Raw genomic sequence first — 16,872 nt, 5'->3', positions numbered from 1 at the left:
TTGGGGGGAATAATTGCTTGGCAATTTGAGATACAAGAGCAAAGAAAAACTAGAAATGATTATTATATTAATACAATTCTACTCAATTATTTTTTTGCCTCTAGTGTGAATTATTCAGTTTTTGGTATTGAAAAAGAGAACCCATGACTTTTTCTCTTTTGAAAATAGTTTTCAGTATATGTGTAATTAGGGGTTTTTTGTATATGAATTTTTTGCATCTATACATTGTATACGTTGACACAGTTGACAGAATACATAGTCTATCAAGTGTTTGATCTGCAAACTAAAATGTCTTCATATTTGCATTGACATGGAACCTTTGTAGGCTGTCATGACAATTGATAATTGCACCCAGGCTTATCTGACCGATGCAGTTGTTATGGTCAATGATTTTAGAATTGCAAAATCCTTGGTACAAGTTAATCGTAATCTTTCTGAAATGTAGTTTGGAATGAAGTTCGAGGCCTCAAAATTGCTTCATATCTGGCCAGACTACATTGAATAACATCCTCCTTCCCCATCCTTCAAACACATGCATCCATTTCATGGTGTCCATATTAGGTTTGTGTGTATTCAATGATACAGTATGCCTTAAGTGATTAGCATACAGCAATTCTGACTGCCAGAGTTAAGGGGTAAATATAAGTAGGGTGGTTCCAATCCCAAAAGATGCATTTCCTCTGAAAGCAGATGTTTTCTTTCTGGCTGGTGGCAGAACGCTTGTATGCTAAAATCACTGTTCCTGTTTATGTTCAAAATAAGTATATTTTAATAGGTTTGCATTTTAGTTATAAAACTTGTTGTATTTGTTTTTTTGGCAACCTTTTCTCAAGAAGGCTAGCTCGGCTATCCAACCTGCCTTAATGATCATTTCTGTACCTCTATAGACCTGTTGTTAGAACATCAATTGTTTTTTCCCTAACTGTATTGTCCACTTGTAACAATTTGTCCATTGTTATACCAGCGTTACCAATATTTGCTTAAATTAAATGACTTAACCCCTTTCATCTCTTTTCTACATGTGACTCTAAAATAGTCAGTTTTTTAAACACCTAGATCATAGAATATCGGGGTTGGAAGGGACCTCAGAAGTTCATCTAGTCCAACCCCCTGTTCAAAGCAGGACCAATCCCCAACTAAATCCTCCCAGCCAGGGCTTTCTCAAGCCTGACCTTAAAAACCTCAAAGGAAGGAGATTCCACCACCTCCCTAGGTAACTCATTCCAGTGCTTCACCACCCTCCTCGTGAAAAAGTTTTTCCTAATATTCAATCTAAACCTCCCCCACTGCAACTTGAGACCATTACTCCTTGTTCTGTCATCTGCTACCACTGAGAACAGTCTAGATCCACCCTCTTTGGAACCCCCTTTCAGGTAGTTGAAAGCAGCTATCAAATCCCCCCTCATTCTTCTCTTCTGCAGACTAAACAATCCCAGTTCCCTCAGCCTCTCCTCAGAAGTCATGCGTTCCAGTCCTCTAATCATTTTTGTTGCCCTCCACTGGACGCTTTCCAATTTTTCCACATCCTTCTTGTAATGTGGGGCCCAAAACTGGACACAGTACTCCAGATGTGGCCTCACCAACGTCGAATAGAGGGGAACGATCACATCCCTCGATCTGCTGGCAATGCTTCTACTTATGCAGCCCAAAATGCCATTAGCCTTCTTGGCAACAAGGGCACACTGTTGACTCATATCCAGCTTCTCGTCCACTGTAACTGCTGCCGAGCCATTCGGTCCCTAGTCTGTAGTGGTGCATGGGATTCTTCTGTCCTAAGTGCAGGACTCTGCACTTGTCCTTGTTGAACCTCATCAGATTTCTTTTGGCCCAATCCTCTAATTTGTCTAGGGCCCTCTGTATCTTATCCCTACCTTTCAGCGTATCTACCACTCCTCCCAGTTTAGTGTCATCTGCAAACTTGCTGAGGGTGCAGTCCACACCATCCTCCAGATCATTAATGCAGATATTGAACAAAACCGGCCCCAGGACCCTTGGGGCACTCCATTTAATACCGGCTGCCAACTAGACATGGAGCCATTGATCACTACCTGTTGAGCGCGACGATCTCGCCAGCTTTCTATCTACCTTATAGTCCATTCATCCAGCCCATACTTCTTTAACTTGCTGGCAAGAATACTGTGGGAGACCATATCAAAAGCTTTGCTAAAGTCAAGGAACAACACGTCCACTGCTTTCTCCTCATCCACAGAGTCAGTTATCTCATCATAGAAGGGAATCAGCGTGGTCAGGCATGACTTGCCCTTGGTGAATCCATGCTGACTGTTCCTGATCACTTTCCTCTCCTCTCAGTGCTTCAGAATTGATTCCTTGAGGACCTGCTCCATGATTTTTCCAGGGACTGAGGTGAGGCTGACTGGCCTGTAGTTCCCAGGATCCTCCTTCTTCCCTTTTTTAAAGATGGGCACTACATTAGCTTTTTTCCAGTCATCTGGGACCTCCCCCATCGCCATGAGTTTTCAAAGATAATAGCCAATGGCTCTGCGATCACATCCGCCAACTCCTTGAGCACTCTCGGATGCAGCGCATCCAGCCCCATGGATTTGTGCTCGTCCAGCTTTTCTAAATAGTCCCGAATCACTTCTTTCTGCACAGAGGGCTGGTCACCTCCTCCCCATGCTGTGCTGCCCAGTGCAGTAGTCCGGGAGCTGACCTTGTTCATGAAGACAGAGGCAAAAAAAGCATTGAGTACATTAGCTTTTTCCACATCCTCTGTCACTAGGTTGCCTCCCTCATTCAGTAAGAAGACCACACTTTCCTTGACTTTCTTCTTGTTGCTAACATACCTGAAGAAACCCTTCTTGTTACTCTTAACATCTCTTGCTAGCTGCAACTCCAAGTGTGATTTGGCCTTCCTGATTTCACTCCTGCATGCCTGAGCAATATTTTTATAGTCCTCACTGGTCATTTGTCCAATCTTCCACTTCTTGTAAGCTGCTTTTTTGTGTTTAAGATCAGCAAGGATTTCACTGTTAAGCCAAGCTGGTCGCCTGCCATATTTACTATTCTTTCTACACATTGGGATGGTTTGTTCCTGTAACCTCAATAAGGATTCTTCAAAATACAGCCAGCTCTCCTGGACTCCTTTCCCCCTCATGTTGTTCTCCCAAGGGATCCTGCCCATCAGTTCGCTGAGGGAGTCAGTCTGCTTTTCTGAAGTCCAGGGTCCGTATTCTGCTACTCTCCTTTCTTCCTTGTGTCAGAATCCTGAACTTGACCATCTCATGGTCACTGCCTCCCAGGTTCCCATCCACTTTTGCTTCCCCTACTAATTCTTCCTGGTTTGTGAGCAGCAGGTCAAGAAGAGTTCTGCGCAGTTGGTTCCTCCAGCACTTGCACCAGGAATTTTTCCCCTACACTTTCCAAAAACTTCCTGGATTGTCTGTGCACTGCTGTATTGCTCTCCCAGCAGATATCAGGGTGATTGAAGTCTCCCATGAGAACCAGGGCCTGCGATCTGTTAGTTGCCGGAAGAAAGCCTTGTCCACCTCATCCCCCTGGTCTGGTGGTCTATAGCAGACTCCCATCACTACATCACTCTTGTTGCTCACACTTCTAAACTTAATCCAGAGACTCTCAGGTTTTTCTGCAGTTTCATACGGAACTCTGAGCAGTCATACTGCTCTCTTACATACAGTGCAACTCACTCACCTTTTCTGTCCTGTCTGTTCTTCTTGAACAGTTTATATCCATCCATGACAGTACTCCAGTCATGTGAGTTATCCCACCAAGTCTCTTTTATTCCAATCATATCATAATTCCTTGACTGTGCCAGGACTTCCAGTTCTCCCTGTTGTTTCCCAGGCTTCTTGCATTTGTGTACAGGCACTTAAGATAACTTGCTGATCGTCCCGCTTTCTCAGTATGAGGCAGGAGCCCTCCCCTCTTGTACTCTCCTACTCGTGCTTCCTCCTGGTATCCCACTTCCCCACTTACCTCAGAGCTTTGGTCTTCTTCCCCTGGTAAACCTAGTTTAAAGCCCTCCTCACTAAGTTAGCCAGCCTGCTTGCAAAGATGCTCTTCCATCTCTTTGTTAGGTGGAGCCCGTCTCTGCATAGCAATCGTTCTTCTTGGAACACCATCCCATGGTCAAAGAATCCAAAACCTTCTCTCAGACACCACCTGCGTAGCCATTCGTTGACTTCCATGATTCGACGGTCTCTACCCAGGCCTTTTCCTTCCACAGGGAGGATGGACGAGAACACCACTTGCGCCTCAAACTCCTTTATCCTTCTTCCCAGAGCCACGTAGTCTGCAGTGATCAAGGTAATTCTTGGCAGTATCACTGGTGCCCAAGTGGAGAAGTAGGAAGGGGTAGCAATCTGATAGCTTGTTGAGTCTCGGCAGTCTCTCTGTCACATTGTGAATCGTAGCTCCTGGCAAGCAGCAGACTTTTCGGTTTTCCTGATCAGGGTGGCAGATAGATGACTCAGTCCCCCTGAGGAGGGAGTCCCCGACCACCACCATCCGCCTCCTCTGTTCTTTGCTAATTCTAATTAAATGAGTGGCACGTGCTATTACCTGTATTTCCTTGGGAGCCTAAATAGTTTTTCTTCCCTCTTCTTAAAGTGTGATCATTAAATAATTTACAGTTTTTTCAGGCAGGACAGCAACAGACTTGTGCATAGTCATGAGGTTGGAAGTTCCCACATACAACCTGTTGTCTCCTCAGGGAGGAGCTGTGTCATCCTAAATTATCTCCACATATTCTGGCAAGAATGGGTGAGAGGCTGAGTGTAAAGTACAGTTCTAATAGAAGAAATGGACACATTCACCCTAGTAAAAAGAAAAGGAGGACTTATGGCACCTTAGAGACTAACAAATTTATTTTGTTAGTCTCTAAGGTGCCACAAGTCCTCCTTTTATTTTTGCGGATACAGACTAACACGGCTGCTACTCTGAAACCTGTCATTCACCCTAGTGAATCCCACCAGTCCCTTTGTCAGAAAGCTGTTTGCTTCCTCGGCTAAATGGAATTCTTGTTTAAGTTGGCTGCCCTGAAAGCTACCTGCTGAGCAGTAGAATCCACACTGAAAAAGGATTTCCCATTTCAATTTGATGATTCTGTCACCTAGTTTTCCAGTACATTAACTGCTTTGGGAACTGCTGTGTAGCATGGACTTAGTGGTTCACTGAATGGGAAGCAACAGGGGTTTGATTCAAGAGGTGTATGAGGTTCTGTGACAGAAATAATAATGTATAATAGAGTGTATTCTACATAGTATCAATCCTGCCATGATCTCCAACCCATCCCTTAATATCTGCATTCCTAAAAATTATCTTAATATTTTCTGAATGCAGAGTTTCAGAGCAGAGAACCAGATCTTTACTGTGAAGCTACATCTAAACCAGATTGTGAATCGTGGCCTGTGGCACTTGGAGAAGCAAATTCAGAAAGTTTGCAGAATAAAATTCAGAAGCTCCGGAGGTTGATCATGGAAATCAAAGAGGAGAGAACATCAGATGAAGCACAGCACTTTCTTCCTGCAACACAGGCAGACAACCTTAGGGAGCCTCAGTTTACAAGTTAGCGTGTATACTCTTTATTTCGTGTTACGCAGTAAATACTACTTTAAAAATGCCCCAAATTCTGTAACTGCACAAATCAATGGACATGCTGGAATTATAGTACAATTTAAATTGTTGACTAACAGTTGGCTGTACCAGAGGAAATAAACTGATGAATATTTTATTTAAACATTATTACTGTTTTAGATTTATGCAAATAACCCTCCTGGGGGGAACAAAGGGTGTGATAACTACACTCTGATTTTTACTTATTTTTTTATAAGATTTTTATTCTTTTATATACCCTTTTTCATTTCATAGCCAAAAACTCCTTCTCTGTTGACTTCCATGTAAGTTCCTCTTTATGTGATCATAGCCCCTTCTGTTTGAGCCTTTCTTTAGTAATGCTAAGTGGCAACAGAAGGCATCAATATTGCAGCCATTTTCCAGTTACCTTCTGTGGAGGTTAAGCAACGCACGGTTACTTTAGCTGTTTCCCTCATTATCCCCATTGGTCAGCTTTGCAACTTAATGGTCCCTCTCACACCCTGATGAATTAGGAACATGTTGCCATTTCAAATAAATGACGTGCAATATTAAAGCACACTTCTAAAATACAAGGGATTATAGTATACTCATACTCCGTATAAGAGAGAGGGAATTAATTTCCCTTCTTTTATATATAAACTTACGGGCATTTCTGCTGTACTGTAGTTTCTTGATAAAATAATATATGGTAAAGTGTTCTACTTTTATTAACCTGATTTATATGCTTTGAGGAAATGTGGATATTTTTGTTGCAGTTTAGAGTGTTATGGCTTATGCATTTAAAATGAACAATTACATACCATATTTTTTATAGATATTTAGGCAACTGGGCTGTGTTGTATTTGCAAACTTACATTTACATTTGCATTTGTAAATAAGACAAAGTATGGGTTTTTGTTTCTATATTGGCACTTTGTGAAAAGGTCTCTCCTACAATATAATTTCCTTTAAAAACATAAAAAAATGGTAGATGCCTCCAACAATGGTAAGAAGATATTGATCTACAAGTAAAGCAAGTTAAGATTACAGTATATGAAACTAGAATTTACATATTTTCTAACTTGTTTTTTTTAATATTAAAAGGTATCCAGAGGATTGCGAATGAGTCAAAGCTGGAGTTTGTCCTTGGTAAGACATAGTTTTGATTTCTGTACAGAATGGTCTGTATGGACATATTCTGTGTCTATAATATTACATACTAGTTTTAAAAAATTGACACCCTTGTTTAGTAGATATTGTGTGTCTATATTGGAAAATTTGGGGCTAGATTCTCAGCTGGTGTAAATTGCTGTAGTGCCATTGACTTAAGTAGACCTACTTATTTTATATCAGCTGTATGATCTGGCCCATAATGTTTTATAAAACATTACATATTCTGGGCTAAGGAATTGAAAATCCCTATGTTTAAACTATGGGCAGCTCTATATTTTATGTGGCTATAATACTGTACCTTTGAATAATGCATACATTTATCTAAAAGCACAACTATTCTTTTGTGGGGAAAGGTTAATATCAGTCTGTCTTTTTACTATATTTCTCTTTACTCTAGTGATTTACAGGGGAGCAGTCTGTTTCAGAAGGTGTTCTGTTAGTACACACCACCCACTCTATTCAGATATATATAATATGGTTAGGAGAGTTCAGTCGGTCAAGCAGACTAATTGGCTGAACATGTCTCCTCATTGTTAACTTGATCTTTGTTAGCAGAAAGCATTTAAAATAGATTATTTCCCACTATGAAGTCTGATAGATTTTTCAATCTCTTCAGTTTCTCTCTTTTTTTTTCATATTTTTCGTTATCTTTCTCAATTTTCCCATATAGAAGATCATTACAAACAGAAAAAACTGTCTTCTCATGGTTTCATAAAATTGCACAATATTTGTAGCATTAACAAAAATGTCATTTAGAAAGTGGAAGACACTTTTATATCTGTGCAAGACACTTTTTATTGTTGTTTTTCAAAAGATTAAGAGAAATAAATTTATGCGGTGTACTGAGTGTAACTGGAGCATACGACATCTCTGGAATCTAAATAATTCCTAATTTTAGGCCTTCATTTTTCTCCATACTGATGTGTACAGGAAAGACACATGGATATAACAATAAAACTTTGAAATTGTGCAATCCAAAGACAATACATAGTATTTTCTGAAATAATTAAAACTAATCAACTACCTTATTGTTGTAGTTTTTTATTGATATAATCAGACAAAATGCATTTGACATAGTGTAGATATATAGTGAGGAAACCTGAATAGTGATAAATACTAGTCAATGTGATCCATCACAGTAAATATACATGTATAAAATAATATTATCATGTATTTTAATTATACATTTTCCTTTCTGGTATATATAGTACCCTATGCAGAAAATGGAAACCAGTTTTTTCTACTGCCAGATCCTCAGTTCTGCTAAATCTATCTTGTCCCACTTTAGATGACTAATAATTTCCCCTTGCATAAAAAAACCCTCTGGTGCCATAGAGCCTCACTCCACCTGTCCTCCACGATCATCACCTTCCTTCCCTCCCACTCTTCTCCACTGCCCTATCCCTCTTGCCCGGCTCTCTGCCTTTGTCTTTGTGTTGAGTTCATCACTTCCTTGGTAAACCCCACCCAAAGGGTTTAAATAACAAAAAACAACAATGAGAAAATTGTGGTGCTGCCGTGATGTGTACTGACCATTGTTCTGCTCACTCTGCTTGTACATGATGTCCCTTTGCCCTACCCTTTGGGCTTGTTTACATATAGTTTTTGTAGTGCTATACCCATAGCAATTTTGAAACTCCTACAGTTAAAGTGATAGGATTCCCTAGTGTGGATGCAGTTATGCTGGTGGATTGCATTGCTTCAAGTACGCTGGTTTCTAAACTGTTATAGCTGAAGTGGAACAAAAACTGTAAGTAGACCAGTCCTTGGCCAATTATGCCTATTTAGATTTTAACCTCTTGAGTGCAGGGACTGTTTTTTTCTTGATGTTTATACAGTGCCTAGCAAAATGAAACTCTTTTCTTGTTTGGCCCTTTGGCGCAACCATAACTGATAACATGATTATGATGATAATAAAGAATGGTTGGAGATTTCCCTGTGCTATTCAGCCTCGCAGCTCATATTATAGGGGACATGACAATGGAAAATGAGGCATGGCCAGAGTATTGCTGTGCTCCAGTGATACGTCCCCAGAACAACTCTTGGGGTAGCTATTGGAGGTGGGGGCAGATTAGAGCCGGCATTGCTACAGAAGGTAAATTGTCCCCCATCTGGCTTGAGGATCAGTGGGTGGAGGTATAAAAGTAGTGTAAAACCTATTTTTTCTGTCTCTTGTCACCACCAGGACGTGGGTGATCTGACCTAGTGGTCAAAGCAGGAGTTGCAAGTCAGGCTGTGTCAGATACCAAGAGGTCAGAATCAGAGACTGGCAAGAGGGCAAACTGAGAGTCAAGTGTGAGGAGGCAGGCTGGGTCAGGTTACGAGGAGATCAGAAGCAGGAGACAACTTGAGAGCAGAACCACAGGTCAGGAACCTGACTCAGGCCTGGTTGGGATACCAGGAAGTCAAGCCAGGGGAGTGGAAGCAGGAAGCACAATGCACACAGTCCAGAGCAAGCTGGATCCCATTGCATGGACAGCTTCCTGTTCCTGTGCTGGATTTAAATAAGAGCTGTGGACCAATCAGGACCCCCAGTGTTCTGCCAGTCAGCTCTCGGGACTGGGGTCCTCTGTCTCAGTTCAGCTCCTTCTGACAACAGTTAGCAGGTCCCTGGGTGGCAGGTTGGAACATGCTGGCCTCTAAAGAGCCCTGGGAACCAGCGTTTAAGACCCATCGTCTCTGACACTCCTCCTTTGGGTTCCACGTTGAGCAGAGCTCCGCTATGTGGTTTCTAATGGTGACTGAGATTTCCTGGTTCATTCAGCAGCATTATGAATTATATCACTGCAGCTCTAGGAATAAATTTTATTAGTTAACTGCTGCTGCTCAACCAACAATGGCACACAAAAGTGCAAAGCCCTGTGTTGTTTAGGATGATCTTACCTAGCCAATGATAGTTGACAACACAAAGACTCTTTCAGGATTGGGTTTTTATTGACAACTGATTTTTTTGTTTGTTATTTAAGTTAATCCCCCCCCCCCCCACACACACACACACTCCAAATTAGATTCCCTCATGCTCAGTTAGACTGACTCTCTTTGAGCTACTTACACCCACTATCAATGTCTAAGGAAGTCTAAGTTAGTGTAATGAGTCTATTAGTATAAGAGGTCTAATGTGTACATTACTTCGCAGTTTAGCCCTGTGACTCTCAAGAAGTGTAACTCATTAACTCTAAGGGAGCGTAAGTTGATGTAATCAACATAATGAGGAAACTGGAAGAAATTATGTTATATCCACTTAAGTCCCTGTAAACTTTCATAGACTTGCTTAGACTTGTCTCTGAATTTGGCACTTGAATCTAGAAGAGAAACTGCAACAGATCATAACTGTAAAATTTGTTAGTTTGGGCCGAAACTAATCTAATCTATTTTATATGTAAGATATCAGTCACCTAGGATCTAAACTCTAAAGTAAATATATAAGTATTATAGATTGTGTATGAGTAGGTTAGTTTATATTTGTTAATAAATACACTTCTTAAAATTCTAAAATATAAATAAATGATATTGTTACTATCATTTAGGGGCAAATGTAAATAAATGATAGTTACTATCATTTAGGGGCAACTTTGCAGGTCTTCTGTCAGTAGTGGTGAGTTGTACAGTAAATAACTTTCACAAATGATTGTCACTTGCAATTAAAATATAAAAATATAAAATATCTGTTTTATGCTATTTGAATATTGCCTAATACACATCCAGGGCTTTTCCAGGTACTTGGCTTGTGCCCTTAGGAGTTCCAGTGGCTCACTGCCCTTTAAAATAGTGACACTGAACGTCAGTACTGCACAGGCATTGCACTCCTGTCCAGCAGCAAAGGGTTGCAGACTGAAAATTAAACATAATATAAACATAGTTATATTGATCAGGGTTAAACAATGACTTGTAAATTTTCAAAGATTTCCACTAAGTGTCTTAGCCCTGCTAAAACTGTTATTAATTGGAGTCGTGAGGCTAAAACCCTTCACAATTCAGAACATTTGGGAGTGATTGACTTTGACTGTGATTTATAATAGCCTAACACAAATAAATCGAATATTGCATTAAGATTGCATGATTCTCTCATGTTCATTATTTTGGGATCTGCAGTTTATCAGAGCTTCCATTAAACAAGTGTCTCTGGTCTTTAGGTTCTTGAACACCGTTTCCGATATGTCCATTTTTTTGAAGTGTAGGTCTCTTGAGTCTTTACTTTTCAAACTCACTTTGTGGTTTGGCTTTCCTAGTCATGCTGCTCTGTTCTATTTGCTGGCATTGGAATGAAATGTATTAAAATCCTGTTTTCTGAAGTCCTATAAGCAATGCAGGAAGAAGCACGTGAAATTCAGTGCAGAGAACTGAGTAGAGAGGGGAGGACAAGGACAGAGCAAAGGAAGAGCAGGAAGGGAGGAAATATGTATGTGACTGATCCAATACCCCTTGAATTCAGTGAGAATCTTTCCATGGACATCAATAAACACTGGATCAGGCCTAATAGGGATTGGCCTCTTCTAGAGTTTACTTTTCAATTGCTTTTTTTAAAATGTGGGCTCTTACTAATTCTTTCCAGTGTTAAAATTTCATTGAATTACTAAGATATGTGATCGAAGGAATTGGTGATTTTGGGGATCCCCACTGCAGTCTTTAGAAGTTTGACTATCTAGTGCTGTTGGCATTTACTTTTAGAGCAAAAGAGAAAACACAACAAGGAAGGAAGGAACAAAGCAGAGGAGGAAGTGGATAAAAAAAGCAGACAAGACAGTTAGTTAATAAAGTGCTCAAATGCTACTGCAATAAGCATGGTATAAAAACTTAGAAGGAATTAACAAACTCTAATTTGGACATACTATTTATCCATCCTGCAATGGCCAGTGGAAATGCATTTTATATGTTCCTGCCATAGCAGACCACTAGGTACCATGGTGATGGTGCTTAGATATCACAATGATTGGTGTGGTATAAGAATCCAGATAGATAGTTGGTAAGGATTGCGTCAGCTTTGTATAGACTTTATGCTGTCACATCAGAGAATAACTTTGGGGCAGTATTCAATTTATATGCCCTGAAATTTTGCAGTATGTCCCGAAATGTTTCTGAGGAGTGAGTTTTGAAGGACTGTTTAATATTTGTTTCTTGTGTAGCTTTAGCTTATTTCCAGCATAATAATAATGGTATAGGTGTAGTCCCTGATGTAAACATCTAATTGAATAGAATCTTTCACAGGATTCAGAGGGAGTGTGGTACTCAGTGGGTTAAAGATGAAATTGAAATCTATAGGGCACTTGTATTTTTTTCCCCCAGAGGGGTTTGTAAGTAGAGCTGTCTGCCTGTACAAGTAAAAGGTTTCGTTCTTTCTGTCATAACATTTCTCCCTGAATAATATTGTGATAGTGCTTAATTGTAGAAGGTCATGAAGCTGATTTTAACTCTGCATTCCAAACCCAAATGTTACACTGCTCAAGTAGTCTGATTAAGTGTTTTCTTTAACTCCAGTGCACCATCTGTAGTTCTTTAGGCAGCAGCTCTAGTCACATAAGTGTTAATTAGTCCAAAGCAGATCAATGAAAACAAAAGGTGAAGTAGGCCCTGGCAAAAAACATTTATTTATCAGAGAGCTATGCTAACCCACTACTGCTGAATGCATTTGGCTCTATTGGTCTCAGGACTATGAACTAGGGTTGTTTCCTGTCTGGGTTTTGGCTTCTGCGTCTGGGTGCCATTTAGGGTTGCCGGGTGCCTGGTTTTTGACTGGACAGTCTGGTCGAAAAAGGGACCTGGCAATCCTAAATGGCACCTGAACCAAAAGTCCTGTTACTGGGCGGTTGGGGGAGATGCTGAGTCATTAACCCATGCTAGCCTATGCTCAGCTGGGGCCGTCTCCTACCTACAGGCAAGCACCTTGAGACAATCCAGCGAGCGACAGGGGGAGGGGAGTGAGCAATAGGGGCAGGGCCTTGGAGGAAGAGGTGGCGCGCGGGGGCGGGCGGGGAGGGGCACGGGGAGGCCTTGGGAGAAGAGACAGGGAGGAGGCAAGGCCTTGGTTGTCTGGTTACCAGCAATTAGAAGGCTGGCAACCCTTCTCTGAACCTTAGAGTGGGAGATCTTGGAACTACATGTTCTTTTGAAACACTTAGTAGCCAACTGCTCTGGTAAACCTGTCTGAGAACAGAGAAGCCTCCTGAATGTGTAGGAAACCCTAAACCCAACCTATATCTTTTGTAAAGAGGTTGATTTTGATTTAAAAAGTCCTAAATGTTTTTAGCTGTAGCTACTTGGGAAATTACCTCTCCCCCCCATGTATTGTTACATTTGTGATGAGCAGAGGTGCCTGAGCTAACACCCCCCTGGATTAAAAGTAAGAGACTAATGATAGGACATTTTCTATTAAAACAAATAAAAAGGTCATTAGCTTAGGAGCATACCCCACTCTCGCTGACCTTCAGGGCATTCTCTCTTCTCCAGCAGCCTTTTTTTTTGTAATAGAATGAGTTGAGGCATATGGGGTGGGTGGATAAGAGATTTTTTCTTGAGTAATGTTAGCCTCTCCATAGCTAAGGTTAAAGCTTGTTTCCCATTATAAACACAGTTAAGCTCTACACCTCCTTCCTCCCAAATTTCTGCAAAAGGAAACCAGTCTTCCTGAATTTCATATGCCGCATACAGTCCCAGAATAGAGGATTATTATGCTTGCTCTCCATCTATGGCATGGTTAAAATCAGCTGGACCACACCAGATATTTTGCCTGCTTTGCACCACTCCAATGCTACAAATTAGTCATCATCCATCACTGGAGTTGTGTGAGCAGTTGGAGTTGTATCAATGAATTGGTTTTTACATATTTTGCTTTCATCTTTAAGGCTCTGCATAACACTTCTCTGGCCTACACATCTCACTTCTTTACAAATTGCCCCACCCCACCTCTCGTGCGTCTCCTCCACTCTCTTAACGACATCAGCCTAGATGCCCTGTTTGTTGTTTTTCATTCTGTCTAATTAAGGCTTCTGCCTGTCACTTGTGGTAAGAAAAACTGACCCAAGAGTCGTAGTCTGGAGTACTGGAGGTGCTGAAACATCACCTCCAGGAACAGATTTGAAATGTAAGTAAGAAAGAATTGTACCTTTGTCGATATCCCATGTTCTATCCAGTGTAGCACTACTCCTGCTTGTTCCTTTTTAGCTAATTAGCTTTCATCTCAGTAAGCATGTCTAATTGTTGATAGAGCTGCTCACAGAAAATGTCTTCACCTTGTATGGTGTCTGTTGTTACTTAAAGATATTTGGAAAATGGGAACTACCTTGGTGCTCTGTTCATTGCATTGTTATAATTTGTGTAAACTCAAATTCCATGTAGGTTATAGGGACAAAAATCCCACACCGCACCTTTCTGTGTAATTGGTGTTTGTCAACACAGGCTTCTTATTGAGCACAAGAATGCTCATGTGCTCTGCAGGGGGTCATAGCATGTGGTGAACCTGTGTGCGGGAAAGAGAGAAGTGACAGATAGACTGGTACCAACAGCAGAGGATCTGAGAGGGCAGCTGCCTTTTTGGGCACCAGCAGTAGCAGAAGCAAGAGCAGACTGTTTTGAAGCACTTATCTTCCATTTGTGCTATAAACTCAACCTGTTTTCCACTGGTTTGCCAAAAGCTGTTGCTTCTTCTATGAATAATTTCCCCCTGAACTAATTTGTGCAGTCCAGGCGTACAGTATGTGACAGCTTTGTAAATACAAATGTGTATAAAACAGAGCTGTGAATGAGGAAAACTTTTATCCTAAACCCAGTAGCATAAAGTTTTTACTACATGGATTTGCTTACATGTTTTGGAATAAATTCATACATAAAGATAAATTTTGAATAGCTAAAGATAATCTGTTCAGAGACAAGTTTGTGGACATCTGAACTTGAAAAACTATAACAGTTGCAAGGGCTCTGCTGGGATTTAACCATTTCAAGAGATGGGGGTTTATCACCATTGTTCTGGAGTGATGCAGCAGATAATAGAAATAAATGCTGACAGAACTGTGCAAATGTTGGATTTCTGGTTGCAGATGATGGATTGCTTCCACTTCAAGTAAAGGGAAAAGTGCGGAGGAGGGTGGGAAAGAGCTTTTCTTTTTTGTCTTGTACAAAAAAGAATTGTTACACTTTTCCAGTAAAACCAGCTTCTCTCTCTTTTATGTATATTTTTTGCTGCTTTACATGTTCCCCATAATCCTTAAATATAAATGTTAAGTAAAATTTTCAGAAGCACTCAAGTCCCATTTTCAAAAATGGTTTAGGCACTCAGGAGCCTAAATATTTTTAAAAGTCAATGGGATTTAATCACCTAAGTTACTTAGGGATAGCTTTACAAACGTATTTAGGTACCTAGAGATGCAGATAGGTGTCTAGTGGAATTTTCAAAAGTGCCTAATAGCAGGTTAGGTGCCTAACTCCTACTGATTTCATGCTTAGATGCATATTTTTAAAATTCCTCTAGTTGCCTATCTGCATCCATCGGTGCCTAAATACCTGTATAAATCCGACCCTTAGGATACATCTATACCGTAAACAGAAACCCGCAGCTTTGAGTCTGAGTCTGGATCTACAGATTTGAGCTGGTGCTACAGCGATAAAAATAGCTGTGAAGATATTGTGGCTCAGGCCACCTCCGTCCCCTGGCTTCTGAGCCCAAGCTCCAGCCTGTGCCACAATGTCTACGTAGCTTTAGTGCTGAGGTGTGAGCCCAGGTCTGTAAACCCAAGCTCTGAGACTTGCTGCCATGGGTTTCTGCTTGCTGTGTACGGCAGTTTTGAAAATTTTACCCGTAATCTCTTAAGTGCCGAAGATACTTTTGAAAATGAGGCTTAGGCTCTTAAGTCACTTAGGGTAAAATTTTTGTGATTCTACAGTATGAGTATGTGTAGGTTTAAGATGATTGTTTCAGCTAAATATAAAAATTCAAAGTTAATGCTTGGTATAAAAAATAATATATAAGAACACAGCCAGTGGGCTCAGTTCAGGTATGAAACAGCCACTTTAAGTTGTGAAAATGATAACCGTTCTGATAATTCTGATCACACGTCCATGAATATAAATCAGAAGTAACTCCAGACACCCTGCCGTAGGTGCAACCTCAGAAAAATAATTGGAAAGAACCAGGGTGGATAATTTTGTTCAGCTTAATCAAACAAAAAACAGTTAAATGAGGGACATGACAGATACACAGAGCTAGATCTATGCAGATTTCTGTCCCCAAAGCACATTTTCAAAATAATCTTTTAAAATTTGGTTATTCATTAAATTATTTTGCATGTACCCTTTCTGTTAATTAACATTTTTTATATATTTACTCAGTTCCTCTTACGTTTGTTGTATTCCTCTTCCACTTCACCCTGCTTTTTTTCCTTTCCTCTTTCTTTTCCTACCTACCCTAAATTTTGAATCCTCCTCCCCCCCTCCCTCTCTTGTGTTCCCCATTTCCTAACTCTGTACTCTTCCAACTTTTATCTTACACACATACTCCTGTAAGCAGTTTTAAGCGTGCTCTCTTAAGATGGCCCCAGGGCTCTTCTCCATTAGAAGAATATAAAGATCCTTATCAGTACTCCTGACCCCCTCATACATGTGAAAGAAGTAGAAGCCAGCCAAACCGGTATGAGCTACTCCCACACTATTCACAGGAAACTTCAAAATCTCCTAGCCTTCAACAATCTTTTGGATGGGAGGGCTGGCACTTCTTTACCCTGCCAACCTTCCCTTTCCCCCGATATTCTTTTTTGGCTACCGCCCAGACACTTCAGGAAGTGACTGGTTGGCCCACCTTTTCGGAATCAGGGGGGCAAGGCAAGCCTACTCCCACCTTCATCATTCTCCTGATAAATATCTGCAGGGGGAGCAGTTTTTCTGCCTACTCTCATCCTACAGCTATAAGAACTGGAAACCCATTGCTAAGTCCCACTGCTGCTGGCCTTTAAAACCCTGAAAGCTCCACTCTCTGAATCACAATACACTAGAGTTAGTAGTACTACAATATCAAGCTGGTTTTGTTTGAATATTTAAAAAGCAGTTATAGTTACACTAAGACTGCTTTAGAGTTGAAGGATTCTGGTTTCTGTGGCACAGTTGACTGAAATCTCTTACAGTTTTCTCCTTTGCTGCTGGCTCATGCCCCTGCAGTCCTGG

The sequence above is a fragment of the Eretmochelys imbricata genome, chromosome 4 (genome assembly GCF_965152235.1).
Source record: "Eretmochelys imbricata isolate rEreImb1 chromosome 4, rEreImb1.hap1, whole genome shotgun sequence".
Taxonomy (NCBI): Eukaryota; Metazoa; Chordata; order Testudines; family Cheloniidae; genus Eretmochelys; species Eretmochelys imbricata.
Note: the sequence above shows the minus strand (reverse complement) of the source record.